Source organism: Castor canadensis, chromosome 6 (genome assembly GCF_047511655.1).
Source record: "Castor canadensis chromosome 6, mCasCan1.hap1v2, whole genome shotgun sequence".
NCBI classification, from domain to species: Eukaryota; Metazoa; Chordata; class Mammalia; order Rodentia; family Castoridae; genus Castor; species Castor canadensis.
The window spans coordinates 127,245,087-127,262,023 of NC_133391.1; the positions used below are offsets into that span (position 1 = coordinate 127,245,087).

The 16,937-nt window shown below is 43.4% G+C and overlaps 1 pseudogene; it reads left to right on the forward strand.

Annotated features, from left to right (window-relative positions):
• The first annotated feature begins 12,287 nt into the window (after positions 1-12,287).
• LOC141424438 (U6 spliceosomal RNA) lies at positions 12,288-12,382 on the forward strand (annotated as a pseudogene).
• Positions 12,383-16,937: the final 4,555 nt, after the last annotated feature.

Below are 16,937 nucleotides of genomic sequence, written 5' to 3' on the forward strand. Positions count from 1 at the left end.
ATTTGGGTGGCTTTAGGGAGAGCTGTGGGTATTTTGGAGCAACTCTGATCCAAGGGAAGTCTGTAAGGTAATTCAAAGATTTGGAGATGGTTCAACAGCCTAAAGATGCCACATTAAAGAACTAGGCAGAGAAGCTCTGAGGTGCAGGGAACAGTACAAAATGGTTGTGCTAGAAATACTTGCTATAGAGCAGCCAGTTTGCCCAGAAGCCAGCATAGACCAGAACCTGGCAGTGAACAGAAGAGCCATTCCCCTCTAGATTCAGAAAGGTCAAACACAGAGACTGTGTTGGGTCAATGTAGAGGAACTTGTAGATTAGCTTGCTCAACTCCATTTCAGACATCTCCAGAAGACCACCCCATGTTCCCACTGGAACATAAGAGTTGAAGTTTCCCTTCCTCTTTCGCATCTAGGACACTTGCACTTGCCTGAGAACTCACTTTAGAGCCCGGTAAATGGGGTGAGTAGCAGGACACCAGGTCTTTACTTGGCTGGCACAGATCATGGCAAAGCACTCAGCTCTGCAGTGGGCAGGTGTGTTCTCAGTCACATTAGAAACAGAGTTATTCTGGGAGGTGGAATTGTTTCTGGAAGCTCCAACTCTAGCCTGTTTGTCCAGCCTTTCCAAACCATCTGCAAGCCAATGAATACTTGATTCTTAATTCCACAACCACCACCACGACGACCACACACACCTGTGTGTATCAAGAAGCTAACGTCGTTTCTGTCCTCTGAATTGACACAGGCAGTGGCCACCCTAGCATATGTGACACCCAAAATTGATCATTTTTTAGATATTCTCCTCTATCTGACAAAATTATTTTCTGTAATAATCAGTAATTATTCTTATGATTCACTAATTAGCTTTAAAACCATTTTAAAGAATAAATTTCAATTTTAAAGATATGATTCGCAGTCAACTCTTATATATAATTAAAATTCTACAATCGCCACAGCAATTGTTTAGAATGTGGACCAACACAAGATTGGGGGGAGGAGGATTATTTTATCACTGGCATTGTTTAGAATGGCTGGCCTGGGGATAATAAAAAGCAGACTGACTTACAGTCGATTTTATTATTGGTTTTATATCCTCTGCAGACGATGCCCCCTGCACAGTGTGCACCAGCAGGAACTCTTCCTGCTGCTGTCCAGCTCCTGGTGCCACCAATCCTGGGTAAGCAGGAATCCAGGGCAGGAAAGAGCCCAACCTCAAGGCTGAGGGCTCCAGAGGGTCCCAGCTGAGGAGAAGTGGAGCCAGTGAGCCTGAGACACAGCTACCTCCCCATACAGGGAGACTCCACCTAAGCCTCACATGATCCCCAGATTAGCAAATCATAAAGAGCCCCTCAAACATGCCCTTGGTGATGAGGAACTAAGAGTCCCAAGCTGTTGAGACCCTGGTACTCAGTTCTCAGTAGTAAAGTGACTCACCCACCCCATGCAATGGAAATTTGTGCTTCAGCACAATTAAAAGTCATCTCATGTCACAAGGGCACACACAAATAATTGACTGCATAAACGTTAACTCTACCAATGCCAAGTGTTCTTTAACCTGCACCCTTGATGCCTCCTTTTGCCCAGCTGGTGCAGGACACCAGGAGTCTGCAGGGGCTGGGAGGGAATACTTCCAGCAGAGGAAGGCCAGCCTGTATAAGGCCAGGCCACAGAGCATTGCCTGTAGAGGGAGAACCATGTCTCTTTCCCTCAGAGTGCCAGCCACCCTAAGAGATATCCAAGCTTCTTTGAGGGCAGAGATTGAATTTTACATCTGGTGTTCCTCATGGTCCCCAGCAGGACATATATGATGGAGGCTTATATCCTAGTTCTGGGAGAATTCAGCTTGTCCTTTCTCCTTTAGATGAGAGGCCTTTAACACAAAAGCACAGACTCACAGAGGGTGGCTAAAAACTCAAGCCAATTTTGCAGCTGGTTCTCAAGACCCACGGGAATCTGGGGAGAATGTCTCCCTCTACAAGGAGGAAAAGGGTTATCACCACCACAGGGAGGGCACTGCCCACTGGTGGACAAGAGGCAGGTAGACGGTGCTCAATACACAAGGACCCTCTGAAGTGTGACCTTTTCCTCCACTCCCAGGAACAGTGAGCCAGATGTCCATCAGCTGGTCTGAAAGATGCTGCCACAGTAATAAGGGCTGCATGCTAGCTCTCTTAACTGGCACTGCCCAGGAAGGTGCCACTAGCACCCCATCCAGTAGGGCCAGAGCTGTCATCCTGCAGCCAGACACAAGGAGCAGAGCAGTCTAGCCACACGTATTGCCTAGGTATCTGGGAGTCAGCAGACGTGCATTTCAAATAGAGCATCAGCACCTGAACTCTGCTGCATTACTGTTAAGTAATTATAACTAAGGACTAAGGGCCTTAATCACTCCAGGGAACAGCCTGGTGGCCAAACAAAGAAAGGCTTGTTATAAAGGCCCCTTTGTTGAAAGGGTCTTTGTCCCAGTCAGGGGATGGCTCTTGGTACCCCTTTCCAGTCACCAGCCCAATGTGTGGAAGTCACTCGGGTGTTTTAGAAGACATGTTCTCAAGTCCCAACTGGCTCAGGTTTACAGGCTGTGGAATCCAGTGTAAGTCACATATACTTCCCAAGCTCCTGTTTCCCTCCCTATAAAATGGAGATAATGGATATGAATTTCACCCTCTTCTTCCCAGTCCTAAACTGAGCGTCCCGGTGTTGTGGAGGTACTAAACACGTCTGGTTGAATCCTTGCATTTCTGAGCAGTATTTATGCCCACATCTAGCAAGCAAAAATCCACATGCCTTCAACTAGTTACACCTGTGGCTCTCCCACGCATAGGAAATACACATAATAAGAAAAAAAGTGCGTTTGTAGTGTATTTTTCTCCTCTTTCCTACTCAGGATCTAAACTGCCTGTCTGAGGTAAGAGACACAAACTCACCTCCACCAAGAAAACCTGAGACAATTATTCCCCTCCTCTACTGCCTAGACACAGAGAACCAGGCTGGGGAGCCATACTCAGCCAGGCCAGCGCATGAGGCAGAAGTCCATGGAGGGCCTTGTAATGATGATAGAGTGGAGAGGCCCAGGCAGGGAGTCAGGGACTTCAGCAGGGACCTCACATGCTATTCTGGGAAGTGCACATGGGCAGCCCCTCATTGCTGCTGCCATTTTGAGTTTATCTGTCAAGTTTTCTGTCACTTCTGTAAGCTACTGGACAACCTTCTGATATGTTTCTTCTCTGCTTAAGTTAGCCATTCTTGGAATCTGTTTTTTTTAGCCAAGAGTTCTGCCCAATACTAGGTAAGATACAGTCAAGGAGGACATTACCCAAAGTCCACAGACTTTTTTAAAATGTTCCTATGCAAATATATTTATCACAGCTTTACTTAAAACTATGAAAAATGGGAAGCAGAGCTCATAGCTGGTAGTAGTGAAGAGGATAAATGAATTCTGATCTATTCATTTGGAAAAGGAAGCAATCATCAGAATAATGGGGTCATGCTCATAAGATAGGAGTGAACACAGGATATGAAATTCTATGTATAAGATACATGAATCTCCTGCCTGCCAAGAGTATAAGCACTGTAGGAGTGAGAATTTTTCTTTCTTGCTCAGGGTGCCATCTCCAGCCCTTACCAATAGTAGGCACTCAGCTAATATTTGTAGAATGAATGAATGAGTAAATGACCTATTTACACAGGGGAAGGGTAGAGAAAGGCACCTTTCAATACCATTAGTGACTATTACAGGTTTTTTAAAGCTGCTGTTTTCTTTTTTCTATTTCCAACTTTTCCTATCATGTGCTTTTATTCATTTTCCTGAGAAGGAAAAAAAAAATGTTTTTCTTAGCCCAAGCCACTGGTAGGTGACCCAACTTCCCCTAATATTTATGTCCCCTCTCAAGTGACCTAAGATGCAACTAAGCAGGGTGATAAGGGCAAAGGAACACTGCTCCCCTTGCCAAGTGGAAATGCTCAGCGAAGCAATCCATTAAGGAGCCTGGCTCTGCCTCCAAGTAAACACCACCTTCCTGTGAGCTTGAGCTCCAGTGACCTTGAGTGCCAGTGACCTTCACAGCCCAGCCAGAGCCTGGAGAGGAGAGTTTGTCTGGGGCAATAAAGCGTCGCCAGGTGCCCAGGCCAAGTCAATGGCCTTCCTGCCCTTCTCCCTTCCCCTCTGGTTGTCATCACTCTGCTTCCTCACCCAGGCTTTGTCACCAGTCCATGCACACTGTGAATCTAAACAATGGCAGATTCAATAGCCAGAGGGAGTTCAAAGGGATTGACTGCCCCATCAGATTGGCATTCAACTGAGGCCACCATCAGCTTAGCAAGTGGGATCCTGTCCTACCTTGGAATGACTAAGCAGGGAAGTAGAGAGTCAGTACTCTGTGGAAATGAGGAGGTCAGCTTCAGGAGGCCTTGAACTCTTGATGCAGGAAAGAGGATTTGAACCAGTCAGGTGAGCCAGACGGAAATGAAGTCTGCTACAGATCACTGGCAAGCCAGCTGTGGACACCTGCAAAGATCTTCAGACTAACACTGGCTTGTACTCGATGTGACTGATAGATTCTTTCTTTTCTTTCTTTCTTTCTTCCTTTCTCTCTCTCTCTCATACTTGCACTTGCATAATGATAAACATCAAGAAACTCATGCAAAGGAAAATACTGGACATACATGCAAGCACTCACCTGCAAAGGCTCTGATTCACTAATTTCATGCCCCTTTCTTTCCTGCAACTACCACTTCTCCTTCTATCAAAACATGTTCTGTCCTGGTTTGATCCAACCCAAGGCCACCAGCCCCAGAGTCCAGGGCACAACCTGTGGCATATTTTCTTCCTTCTAAATGAGTACCACTGTGCTTAGCAGATTTCCCACAGTGCAGGTCCAGCTGGTTGGTAGCCCCACTCAAAGCTCTGTCCCAAGCTCTGCAGAATTTTTTCTCCAATACCCCCTCCCAAGAGTTCTGGGTCCCAGTCTCTCCTCCACGCTGTTGAGGTTGTTATACCAAAGGCCTGTGCTCTGGCTTTGTGGGGCCCCTCCACTGGGCAGTCAGGCCTCTTGCCTTTGCATTCTTAGCTGTTTGGGTGGTAGCTGCTTCCTGCATTTACTGTCTCTAAGATACCACAGGGTTCTTTTTTTTTTTTTTTTTTTTTGTCTTTTGGTCTGCTAATACCAATTACCCTTTATTAAATTCTTCCTGTTAAAATAACTATCATATCAGTTCCTTATCTCAATAATGTGTACATAACCAAAAGATTTTCTGGACTAGCATTAACATTTTTGGTTTTCTTAGTTAGTTTTACTGTTTTCAATTTAAATTAAAACTCATTGTATTTTTCCAATTATGCTTTAATTTTATAGTCATTATGCATAAATAGTGTTTTCTTGATTGGACTCTTACTGAGTCCAAGAAAAGTCTGAAAGGGAAAAAAAAAATATGTGCCAAGTTGAACCTGTTAGTAAAGATAGGTTTCTGGGCCTCCTCACCTGGGGTGGGGAAAAGAGCTTTTCATCTATCATGTTCAAATGATACTTCTTAAGGAACTGTGTTCAAGACCTAATTGGAAGTTACCACCCACTAAGCCGATCAAGTCATGGACCATTTTTCACTTAGATTCTGAAGAGTTGTAGGCACAGTTCAACAGTATAGGAACATACATCCTTTAAATGGTTGGGAATTCCAGAATAAAGGACAGATAGAAATTTTGACAAAAGGAGGTCTAAATAAGGAAAAGAAGAACCAACTGGAGAATGCTGTAGGACAGATATATAGGAGGTAAGCCACATAACTATTTATAAAGACCAAAGGGAGGCCATAACACTCAAAGAGGGGGAGGGCTATTAAAATCACAGGTGGTTGCAATAACCACACATACATTCAGTGCTGAATTTCCAGTCCCTATCTCCTTACTCTGGGAGCAATTAGTCTCGGGTGAAAAATTGCACTTGCAGCTAATTGCACCTCCAATTACCTACTTCCGGGTGCAATTAGCCACTTGAACCTAATTCTGAGTGTGCAAGTGTTTAATTGCATATGTGAGGAGGTGATTCCAGACACAGTTAGTTGTGCCCTCAGTCTTTGCACCTGCAGCTAATTGTGGCTAATAAAACAAGTCTTCATACAAGTCAGGTTGAAGGCACATATGGTGACCCTGTTTGAGGATCCAAGAATTGGATTCATTGGGATGGTAGAGGTACAAGTGTACTAAAGGGAACAACAAGACAAATTATTAGAAACTTTTATCCTTTGAGTCTATGGTTGCATTATCCATGTCCCCTCCCTATAATCATGTTCCTCCCAGACAATGGGATAGTAAGTCAGCTGATTAAGACAGGCACCCTGCCTTGAATGATAAATATTTATCAGCAATAACTCTCCTGCTGACGTTGAGGAACATCCATAGACACAGATCAGAACTATATTCCAGCCAATTCTCCATTTTTGGTTTAATTCTGGTAAGGCTGTTCAAAACATTTACACAACTTATATTTATTGAATATATATATATACTATTAGGTACTCCTACTATTTACTAAGTCATATGATAAATCCAGAGATTAATAGACATGGCTCCTGACCTCAATTTAATGTCTGTTGTATAAATAATTACTGAATATCTACTATCTACTTGATGTACCAAAGTTCTCATGAGCTTTGGGAAAATCCATTTATTTTGCCTTCCTACAAATACCTGTTTATCAAACCCTTTTAGAACTCCCATTCAAGTAGAGAAGATAGATGTTAAACAACTATTGTACAATTAATGTCCTCATTACAGGGACTGTGACAGCCCATGATTAGGTCCATCCCTGGGTTGGGAGTTTAGGTCAGGACTCTCCAAAGAATTAATGCTTGAGCTGAATTTGAAATGTGAGTTGAAAGGGGACTTGGGAGAGAGGGTTCCAGGCAGAGAGAATGAAGGTGCAGAAACTTGGGGCAGGAAAGAATATGCCAACATCAAGAATGGACAGAGTGGTTGTAGCAGACTAATGAGGAGAAGGGTATGAAGTTTATGCAATGAGTGGGAGGAAGTTCTCCAAAGTACCTAAAACTGTGCCCCATCAGAGAACCAATGATGGTCCCCTGCTAGAATGAAGGGCATTGTGTGGTCTACATACCAAAGCAAAGTGGGAATCTTGATGTAAGATATTTTTACCCATCTTTGTCTAATCTCACCAATACCCACCTAGACCCTGGAAGAGCCAGAGAAATGAGGTAGAGGACCAAGTATCAATCCAACTTCTCCTCCCAACTGAAGAATTATGAACTTCAGCTTAAGTCCTATAACTTTGATTTGGAGGTGAGATTGAAGTTTTGCATTAAACTGGACTGGATCTTTCATACTTGAAATAAACTTTATTTTCTAATAGTTGGGAGTAATGCAGAAAGCTATAGGATCTATGTGAGATGCTTCTAAAGAACGGGAAATATTTTAGCATGTTTGAAGGCTGAATGGGAGAAACACATGATGAAAGAAACTCTGAGACTGTCCTCCCCGAAAGCAGCTCATTCAGACATCTAGGGCCATGTAGGAATGAAGATCATGACCCCAGCCCCCGAGCTGAGGTCAGAGAAGATAGGGAAGGTTCCACAAAGATAAAAAGGGCCCCTAAGATTTGTATACACAAGAGGCATGAGGCTTTGCAAGAGAAGAATGGTGAGGACATAGAAGTGGAGTACACTTTCCACTGAGTGGGAAGCCTCAAGAAGTCTGGCCTGGCTAGAGTGGATGGTGTGAAGTGGGAGAGGTAGGATTGGGTGGAACATGGGCTAATAGCAGATGGAAATGATGGAATGCCAAGCAAAGGAGTTAGGAGCCTCAAGCATCAAATCTGGCTTCTCTTCCAGACTCTAAACAAGCAACAAGATTATTGGGTTTCAGTTAAAGTGAAGGGTTCATCTAGATGCGCTCCCTCCAGGGCTGAAATTATGTTCTTTTCCCCCCCTCTTTCTTCTTCTCTGTGCTTTGTCTTGTGGGTGAGAAGTCCTCATTTTGGGGACATACTCTTTCTTTTACCAGCATGCCTTGCCAAGATGGTACCCATGTGTGACATCTAGGTTTGGGGGATAGTAATAGAATCCCTCCCCCCTTTTTTCTCCTTTCTCTCTCGTGCCAAAGACTGGCTCAACACTCACCAATTCAATGACTCCCTCCTCAACACCCAGGAAGACTCAATTTCCCAGCCTCCTTACAGGTAAGTTAGAATCATGCAATGGATTCATCATCCAGACTCGACCCCTGAAATAGTCCACACAATCTTTCATTCATTTTCCCCAACTCACAAGACTGGAAATAAAAGATGTTGAGGTGGTAAAGGCATGATGCCAAGAATTTGCATTCCTTTTCAGAGTTGAGCCACCAGGCCTGTGCCAGATCATAACATGAGCAGGAGAGAGGCACAAGTTGGTAGGTTACAGAAACAGGGGAGCACCCAATGCTTCAGTGTGGCTGTATCCACCTCAACCCCAGCATCCCAAACCCCTCATATCTCCTGTCTACACTGTTCACACAGTCCCATGGCCTCTAGCATTTCTTGAAGCAGCGTTTTCACCATTCCAACAGAGATGGGGAAAGAAGGCCCCACCAAGGAAAGAATCAACTCAGGCCTTTCTCTCCTAGACATGCTATTCATTGTCACCTGTCATGACTGGTCCCCTTCCTGGGGATGCTTTTCCTCCACACGTTCCACATCCACAGATGGCTTCTCCTCCACTACAATGACCCAGCAGGTGGTTGCTGCCACCACAAATACTCACCTCAATACTCCTAGACTGCCTGCAGGGCATTTCTCAATCCATGAAATGATTTTATCTTTTTTCTTCCAGACTGTCACCTGCAGGAGAACAAGAGTAGGTTATATGTGTTGTGGTTCCTTTACTGCAAGGACATGCCTGCACCTGCTTGATATGTAAGTGGTGAATGAAAGAGTCAAGGAATAGATGTGAACATTCCTGCCTCCAGGTGATCTCGTTTCACTCCCTGCACAGATGAGGAAACTGACCCTTTTCCTAAGGAGGAAGGAGGAAGCAGGAAAGCAGCAGAGGCAACTCGACCATGTCGGCTGTTCCTGGAATGCTGAATTTGGATATGATTTATTCAAATGAAAACTCTGGGGGGTTTGTTTCAGAGGGATCCATAAAACAAATGTCATTTCACCTGGAGAATTCACCCAACCTTTGAACCAATTTCAAATATAGTTCTTTAATGCAGATTTGACAAATTTGAAATCTCTTACACAAAGCCATTTATCATCTAATGTGTGCCTGCCCTACATCAGAGTTTAAGTTATAGCTTTTTAATGGGGTAAAACGGTTCTATAAAATCATCAAAATACCTTAAACCAAAATTGTCTATAAGAAATTGATGAGTTTCAAGCATTGATTCAGCCCCTAAAAACATCAACCTTGCCACTGGCACTGTAGTCACTTCTAATAAAAGCAGCTAAGGAGGTATAATGAATATCTAATGAACCATTCTGTATGTCTATGTGGTTTCTCAAACTGGAAATAAATCAATGAGCCTTACAAAATGCATATTTTAGTGGCATATTCATAAACAATAATCTTGGTTTTCTATGACTCAAGTGTCATTCTTTCTATAGCACGACTGAAGATTTAATAATATATATATATATATATATATATATATATATATATATATTTCCATAACCCAGAGCTTCAAATGGGAAAGCAAACAGTCCATATATGATTTTTACAATATCCTTGGAAGGAGGCACTATATGAGTTATAAAAGTAAACCAAAGCATCCACCACCTAGTAGTAAACATAGGATATGAGAATAATAACTAATGAGCAGTGTCATGGAAACATCTGTGAATGCAATACCTGGAGAAGTCTCAATCAAGTGCTGTGGAACACAATGGACCACAATGCTTCTGCCTCATAGGCACTGTAGCTGGGCTTATGCTCAGCAGGCTAGGCCCCCTGACCCTCCAAGTCGGGTCAGCCAGAGGCAGCCAGGTCAGCCAGGGGCAGCCTGTCTCATTTGACTGGAACAAGCTCCTCCAGTAACAGTGGAGTGTGTTCACCTGGTTCTTGCCAAACATTTCAGCTTTGTTGTCACACCCACTTCCTTAACTGGAACCGGGGTAGTTGCTTCCCCTCCCGTTGGCTCAGACCCTATGACCCAAAACTGCCTCTCTATCTTAGCGACTTCCCTTCTAGAGGCCAAATATAACCAACCCCAACCCTTTCCCGGCTCACAAAAATTCGTCAGACTGCTGCACACAGTGATGGACAGCCAAAGAGCATCTCACCAGTCCAGCCCACAGCCAAAAATAACGGACATTTGGTTAGTACAGGCTGGAGACTTTTTTTTTTTTCTTCCTGTTGGGAGTTTATTTCTTTGTTTTGGTTTGAATTTTGTTTTGTTTTTGTCTTTGGAAAGCAAATGGAGTAATTGAAGACATTGCTACATCAACGTCCTACTTTACACTCATGGGCTTAGCTTAGCCACAGTGGATCATGATCAGAAACCTATTTACCCCTTAAATCTCCCCAGTCACGCACATTAGAGGACAGTCTGGCAAGTACACTCCTCCTCTACTTTGGCAGTAGCGCTTCCCAAGGTCATGCGGGCTCCCAACCCCCAATCCACCCAAAAAGAAAGACTGGAAAGAGGCTCTACTGTGGGCCCAGTAGGGACCTTTCCACTCCTGTACTCATGATGCACATGGGCTACACACAGGCCTTGAGTCCCTGGGCTGTCAGTACTTCCACAATTACTGAAATGACTTAAAATTAAATTTGCTTCAAGTATGCAGTGTTCAACAACACCACTTTTGATCTGCTTTGTGATACACAAGGCTCTTTTCAACCAGGTTTTTTTGCAGGTCAACAGACACATCTTATTAAGTCTTACTTAGCAGGTGACATTAAATTAAAGCATGCTAAAGAGATCTAGACTGGGAAAAATGGTTTTCTTCTCCATGCCTTGCTTCCAAATGCAATGAATAAGAAGCTACTTTACAAAACTATATACTTCAATTGTTGGGACATCTTTGTCCTTTTCTTCTTCAAAGATAGAATGTGCTCTGGAATTATGTTTTCACCTGAGGAAAGAAAAACACTCCCTCAATTTCTCCATGTGGGAGCATTTCACACAAAAGTATCTCATTTCTTGTCGTGTTGTATGCTGTCTTACAATCAATAAATAATTTATGTATTTAATGTATTTATCATTTCTCCTATACATATGTGTGTGTACACACACACACACACACACACAGTCTCCTATGTGCTAGTATCAGAGGTGTTTTCTATATTAACGGAAAACAAGCAATCTCCTGGGTATTTCTCCACCATGAAATTAACTTTGTATCTTATCCATCAAGTGAATGAAAAGTGATAACAGGTCCCTGTTCTTTCAGAAAGCTAAGTGCTAATCTACATCAAAGAGGAGTTATGATAAGAATTTCACATGCATACTTTCTAAAATTGCTCCCCACCTTTGTCCCTCTGTCCCCCAAGAAAGGTCTTCAATACTCAAGGGTCACTTCGACTATAGAAGGCATACTGCTACTAAGTTTCAACTTATTCTATTTAAGTTGCCTTTCCTTTTTTTCCCCTCAGAATATTTATCATGCTGTCATTAAGCAATGCTTCTGAGCACCTAGCAGTGCCAAGAGTGGTACCAGGTGCATGTGCTTGGCAGGCCTCACCTCCACTGCTGTCCACAGGCTCCAACTTGGATTTAAGCATGTCATCATTCACACCCTCATGGCAGCAGCATCTTGGGGTGCCACCAAGTGACGACAAGCAGCAGGCATAAGCATGAGGGCAGCAGCTGCTGTGAGCAAAGTCACCTGACTGCGCTTGGCTCGCGCTTATCTTTCTGTTCTGCCACCTCCCCACACCTCCCATTTGGAGGCTTTTGTGTTTCATCATAGCATGAAAGAATCACCAGAATGATAGAATCTTAGAGAAAGAGATCTCAAAGATAATCACCTCTAACCTGCTCATTTTAAAGATAAGATAATGGAGGCCCTGGGGCAGAGGGCGGTGGGGGGGGGCAGTTTGAGTTCTTCCAGCCCAGCTCACGCAGGTGGTTAAGCAAAAACTGGAATTAAGTATTTGAACTCAGTTTCCAAGCTCTTTCCACTACACTAGTGGTTTCCCAACATTTGTTAGCACAATCCTTAATACAAAGTAAATTCCATATCGTGACACACATGTATATGGATGTGTAACCAGCAAATGTTTCGCAAAACAGTTTTTACCCTTACAATGTGATTTGATATTTTTTATTTTGCATTTGTTTTAGAGTATTCTGGAGCTTGCTTAACAGCATATATCCTAAAATTGGAACAATACAGAGAAGATTAGCATGGCTCTTGCACAAAGAAAACATGCAAATTTTTCCCTTGATTTTGTACATTTACCAAATGGTGTTTTTCTTTTCAGGGATAATATTTATAAGTATTCAGTTCTATGGCTTGCATTTCTCCTGATTAGCTAATCTACTGAATGTCTCAGAAGGTAGGGGTTGGATGAGATACAGTGCCAAGGCCCTTCTAGCTCTAACCAGTCATGTGCCTAATCAGGAAAGCTCTTACTGTCTAATCTGTCCTCAATTCTGAAAAGCAGGATGATCTAGGAGAGAACACTGGACCCCAAGTGTTCATTCATGACCTCAGCTCTGGTCCTGGTTCCACCAACAACTAAATGTGTCAATTTAGATGAGTTTCCCCTGGGTTCCGTTATTTCAACTGCAAGATGAAGCTGTTGCTCATTGACAAAAATCTGAGAAGTAAATGAAATAAGGCAAATTAAAGAAATTAAAAGCTCTATACACAAGATCTGTCTTGGAATAGCAATGATGTTAAATTCTTACATTTCCTTGAAATAAGGTGTCTCATCAAAATACTGGATTCTCATCCAAACACCTGCATAATGTATTATGAACACATTTGGTGGAATAAAGAAAAACTATACCCTGATACTGACATGTTTTTAAATGCTTCTTGCAGGTGTTTGGAGAAGAAAAGTTGACCCTAAATTTTGAAGATGTTCAGCCTCCTCCGCCGAAAATAGAAGTCATTGTGACCAGAGATGGTACCATGCCCTTGAAAGAGGAAGGCAATGAGTCCCAAACTGACAAACATATTCAAGGAAGGCTGCTTCTAGGGAGTAGAAAGAGGAAGAACTGAGTGGATATGCAGTAGCAATTTCAGATGCTGGAAGCTGGTAGGACAAGCAAGGTGGAGGGAATAAAAATAGGGGCTTCCAGAAGCACCCAGTGTTGCTCTAGCTACCTCTGAAGAAGGCATCTTTCTAGGAGGTGGCTGGCCATGGAAGACATTCCATCTTTAGACTCACTAAGTCCAACTAAAAAAGATCAAAAGTTGATACAGAAATTATTTTTTTAATGACATTTGAAATGCCTTCGATGACCTTGCCAAGAATGAAAGTCAGAAGGGACCTTGACAGCTGAGCATGTAATACAATCCTTGCACCGAGGTGTGGTGGCTAGGGTAGGAGAGGCATGGTGAGCTCTGTAAGGAGGGAAGGGCCACTGTTGCCAAGTTAGGCAGCACACGGATTGTCATGCAGATCCTTAAAGAGGAGAAGGACCCTGGCATGGGCAGAGTGGGTGGAAGTGGCATGGGGGGTGGCATGTTTTAATTCCTAAAATAGTGCATATCATTATTCATGAACTGTTGCGGGAAGCTCAGAGTTGTGTTTCTCACCAATTAATTATCTCAAAGGAATCACTTGGAAAAAGAAACTAAAGAAAAGATTGCAGGTTTTAGTGATGGGTTTCAGTTGACAACGTCTAGGACAGTTTATGGTGGTGAGAACTGGTGAAGAGCGGACCCCAGTGCATGCCTGAGCAGCCCCTCTATAGCCTCTGCCAGCCTGCCCTGATCTCTTCCTCTGACTGCTGCACCCACTGCACACTCACTCCAAGGGCTTTCCCATTGCCCTCTGCAGCCTTGTTCTATGGTGCACATCCCCTCAACCTGGGCAGGGCAGAGCATCTCTTTCTCATCCTGTTTCTCACCAGAGCACAGCCCATCCCACCCCACCCCAACTTTCCTCAGAGGGTGCACCTCACCCTTCCATTCTCCTATGACCTGAAAATGGAAAATCTATAGTCCCTTTGCCCCACCCAAGAGACTATTTCTCTCTTACCTTCATTAAATAGCTTCTCTTTCTATGCCATCTGCTTGACCACCACCTCGGACCTCCCCATCGCATGTTGGTGGCTTACCACCTTTGTTCTTATCCTAGATCTTGCCATCACCTCAGCACCTTCAATATCCATGTGGACAAAACACACATGCATTCCACTCCCCTCCTTCCCTGTTTGCTCTGGCTCCATGCTTAACTTTGGAATCACCTGGAACTGTCCCACTCAAAATAGTCTCAAGCTTTTCATTTGCTTTCTGATGGCAACCTTCTCTCCTGTGATCCTTCTCCCTTAAATCCACTAAATCTGACTTACAGTCTCCTTGAGTCCATCCACCCCCAATTATTTCCATGTTTCCCCATCTTTCAGCTCCCTCACACTTTTATGTCTTTTCCCTGCCAACCTAGACTCCTAGATCAATGGCCTATGAATCAGTTTCATAACACACCTCCAAAAGTGATGCAAGAAAAATAATTGAACACATATTCCCACTTGTTTATTTATTTACTCACAAGTTGCATAAATTTTGCTAATGGACTGGCACTTTTTCATTTTAAAATATACCACAAAAAAAGGAAAGGCATAAATGACAAGATTTTAAAAGGCCAATGTAATAAGTATTTCAGTATTCTCTGACCATTCCCATTGGATCATCTTATACAACCACTGATGGTATGCACACCCCAGTTTGGGAACCACAGCCCTAAACCCTATCACTTTCCTCTGTCTAGATCACATCTGTCCTGCAAAGCCATCCCTAGACCCTTCTAGCCATGAGTCTCCTATTCTCTGCCAAGTGGCTGAATAATATCAGAAGACCACCTTTATCTCAGATAACCTCTCTGGACTTAGTCTTTCAGCAATGTCACTGTTAGCCCTCAAGAGGCAACAGTCAAGCCCATCTGCAGAAAATTTTTTCTTTCATCTTCACCTATCCCAGGTACACAGCACAGTGCCTATGCACTGCCCTTGCCTATGGTCATGATATTTGTTGCATCAAATTGTGTGTACACGTGACACCTCCATTATGCTGGTTGCATGCCTATAAAGGCATGAAGATCGCTAAAGGGAAATAGCAATGGGTTAGGAAGTCCCAGCTTGGTGCATTCTGGACCCTAAAGCTCTGGGAGAATCACTTCCTTCCCAATACCTCTTGTGACACAAACAGTAGACCTGGCCTTCCAGGACCAGAATGCAGCACAGTGGACTTCAACTTGAAGTTTAAAGCCATTTTCACACTGACTATGCTAAAAAATTTCTACGGAGGTAGAAAACAGAACCCCTCCAGACAATCTTCTCTTTACTCAAAGGCTTGCAGCTATTTTGGCTCAGGGCATAAATGCACCCCCATTTTCTTTGTACTCCCCCTCACAAAAAGATTCAGCTGTCAGAGGAAAGAGATGAGCAGAAGAACAACTAATCTTAAAGAAACAGACTAAGGCTGACACAATGTAGACCAGGTTTAAGCTCTGACACTAGGATAAATGCTTAGGAGATGTGTTGGTAAGAGCCCAGATGTGCTTTTGACAAAAATTCCCTCTCTGGCCATGGATGTGACTACGTTTTGCACGCGCGCGCACGCGCACACACACACACACACACACACACACACACACACGCGCGCACACAGCCATCTAGAGATGCAGGCCCAGATAAGCAGGATCTATAGATGACTCAAGACAAGGGCCAGGCATGGTGGCTCACACCTGTAATCTCAGGTATTCAGGAGGCAGCAATCAGGAGGATCATGGTTCCTGGCCAGCCCAGGGAAAAAGTTAGCAAAACACCATCTCAATCAACAATGTTGACTTTGTAACACAAACCTGTAATCCTGTAATCCCAACTATCACTGAGGTAAGTAATGAAGATTGAAGTTGGAGGCCAGCTCAAGCAAAAACATGAGACCCTATCTGAAAAATAACTAAAGCAAAAGAGGGCTGGAAGCATGGCTCAAGTGGTAGAGTGTCTGCCTAGAAAGCATAATCCCAGTAATGTCAAAAATAAATAAACAAATGAAATAAAAGGAGGACTGAAGACTGCTATGGTGTTGTCATAGAGGATAAAGATGATTGGGGCAAAATTCTCTGACTTTTTATCAGCTTTATCATCTTCTTCCCCTCCCTCCCCTTCTAATCCAGTGCTCCATAATGACCTGTCCATAGACTGACTCTTTGCATAAGAGTCACTTAAGGCCTGTTATAAATGCAGATTCCTGGGCTTTGTCTCAGACAGATTGAAAAGACCACTCTAAAGCTGGAGCCAGGCTATCTGCATTTAAACATTATTTTGCCCATTAAAGTTTGAGAACCACTGAACAATAGCCTCTATTCTTTCCAACTTCATATTCTTAATCCATAGTCCCTTTGCATCTGGCCACCATTCTCCCTCTACCCTCCACTCCTGAGGCCATCATAGTAAAGTCACTGGGAACTCACAGGAGAAGATCTGGATAGGAATAGCACCACTGGGGTTTTCACCTTTCTGGGTTGGCACTACGAACTCTTCCCTCACTGTGCCTTTACTTTATGACATCTCCTCCTTTGGCCCTCTGAGGGAGGCTCTGCTTAATTGAATTTAACATACATACCCAAGAGGAACACTGGACTAGCCTGGAGACCTAATGCACTGAGTTCAAATAAAGTTGCCTGAAGGAAGTCCAGTGAATCAGGTAGCTAATAATTGGTCTACTGCTGATCTATCATTGGTCAAAGCCACCACCTACTAATAGGTCTCTATTAAGAGACTTGAAAAAATAAAAATCTTAATACTAAACAAGAGATATGAATAATAAAGA